Genomic DNA, 2,251 nt, shown 5'->3' with positions numbered 1-2,251 from the left:
TCCCTGGTAGCCTCCCAATTTGAGGAGTGGGATGGAGTACGCCCAGGCTTGGGGGTGGGTGGGAGTGAGAGGCCCCGCTGAATAGTGGTGGGACTGCTGTGTACCTTGGCAGGGGACAGCGAAGTGGGAGGCCCTTGGAGGGTAGGCAGGAGGGGGAAGGGGCGAGACTGAGACAGCCCTGGGTTCTCTGCTGCTTGTGTTGTCCTGTGGACCCCTCAGCTCCTTCCAGCTTAGAGACACAGCAACCCTCGCCCAAACTTCTCCCCGACTCGGTTCATCTAAAATCTTGCCTACATTTCTACATTTCTTGCCTCCACCTCTTTTCCTGAGATGCCTCTTTAGCCTCTGCAGCCTGGCTACCAACCCTGTCCCTGGCTTTAACCACCTGCTCGTAGCTGAAAGGGACACTTTTCTGTGAGACCTGCCTGGCCCTGTGGGCCTCTTCATCTCTCTAGAAAAACACTAGCTTTGGAACTGTTGTTCTCCTGGTTCTCGATTGGTTTCCCGCCTCAGTCTCATCTCTCAAGGCCTTACAGATCCCTCTTCTGTCGGTGGATGCAGCTGACCTATGCTGTGTCCTGGGGTTGGGGGTGGGGTTGCTTCCCCAGCTTCTGCACATCCCATGATACCAAGGGCTGGAAGTCCACAGGTTCTGGTTCTCGTTTGGATCCTTTGAAGTGCCACAGACCCCCATCACCCCCCAACCCATTCCTGGGCCTTACCATTCCCAGGCCACTAACCAGAAACCCAGACACCTTCTTCTTCTTCTTTTTGAGACAGGGTATCTTAGGGTTTCTGTTGTAGTGATGAAACACCATGACCAATGCAACCTGGAGAGGGTTTATTTCAGTTTATATTTCCAGGTGACAGTTTATCACTGAGGAAAGGCAAGGCAGAAACTAATTCAAACAAGAACCCAGAGACAGGAGCTGATGCAGAAGCTGTGCAGAGGTGCTAGCTACTTACTGGTTTGCTTCCTAAAGTTTGCTCAGGCTATTTTTTTTCTTCCTTTCTTTCTTTCTTTCTTTCTTTCTTTCTTTCTTTCTTTCTTTCTTTCTTTTTCTTTTTGTTTTGTTTGTTTGTTTGTTTGTTTGTTTTACTAGACAGAGTTTCTCTGTGTAGTCCTGGCTATCCTTGAACTCTGTGAACCAGGCTGGCATTGAACTCATAGATATCTGCCTGCCCCAGCTTCCTGAGTGTTGAGATTAAAGGCATGTGCCGGTGCTGTTGCTGCTGCCACTGTCACCACCACCACCTCTGCTGGCACCACCACCACTGGTTTCTGATGTTTTCTTATAGAACCTAGGACCACCAGCCCAGGGATGGTCCCCACCGACAATGGGCTGGGCCCTCTGTCACCAATCACTAATTAAGAAAATGCCCTACAATTGGATCTTATGGAGGCATTTTTTCAATTAAGGTTCCCTCCTGTCACATAACTCTAGTTTGTGTCAAGTTGACATAAAACTAGCCATCACACAAGGTCTATGTAGTCTTGGCTTTCCTAGAACTCACTATGTAGGCCATAGCCGGCCTGGAACTCAGAGATCTGCCTGTCTCTACCTCCTGACTGATGGGATGAAAGGCATGTGCCCCCTCTTTTAAGATGTCTCTCCCCAACACCTAAATCCTGTCTATCTCAATACTGCTGCAGCTCCTCTAAGGGAAGGCCCTCCCTCCAAATTGCATGCCTAACTGTTTGGACCATCCCAGGACTTGCGTGGCCCTGTCTGTTATCTGTGTATCAGTGACCTGGCTCTTTCAAAGCACAGATCTGCTCACTCCAGAGTTTTCCATGGCTTCCCATTTCCCTAAAGGTGACATCTAACCAACTTTAGTAAGGCCCTTGCCTGCCTTTGTTAACTACACCGGTTCGGCTCAGCTCAACGGACCATCAAGACCTCCTCCCCCCCCGCCCCCCCCCCCCCCCGCCCTGTAACACACACACACACACACACACACACACACACACACCCCGTCCTCTTGGCTCAACCTAAGTCACCTGGGGGGCATCTTTAATCTTGTGTGGATTCCTTACGAATGGTGCCCCACGGACCACTCCGTGCACCCACCCTCTTTGCAGCGCCAGTGTTCCCTAGACCAGCAGCCGTCTAGGGCAGGGGTCCGCGGAGCTCCGAGGCTGCTAGCCCGCTGCGCTGCGGGCGGGGCGCGCACCCTTGGCTGTGGCTGTGGAAAGAGCAGGGCGGAGGCCCCGCCCCACTGCGCCCCTCCTGCCGCCCGCCCACTCGGC

The sequence above is a fragment of the Grammomys surdaster genome, unplaced genomic scaffold (assembly GCF_004785775.1).
Source record: "Grammomys surdaster isolate TR1022 unplaced genomic scaffold, NIH_TR_1.0 125863, whole genome shotgun sequence".
Classification (NCBI taxonomy): Eukaryota; Metazoa; Chordata; class Mammalia; order Rodentia; family Muridae; genus Grammomys; species Grammomys surdaster.
This window is presented reverse-complemented; position numbering follows the sequence as displayed.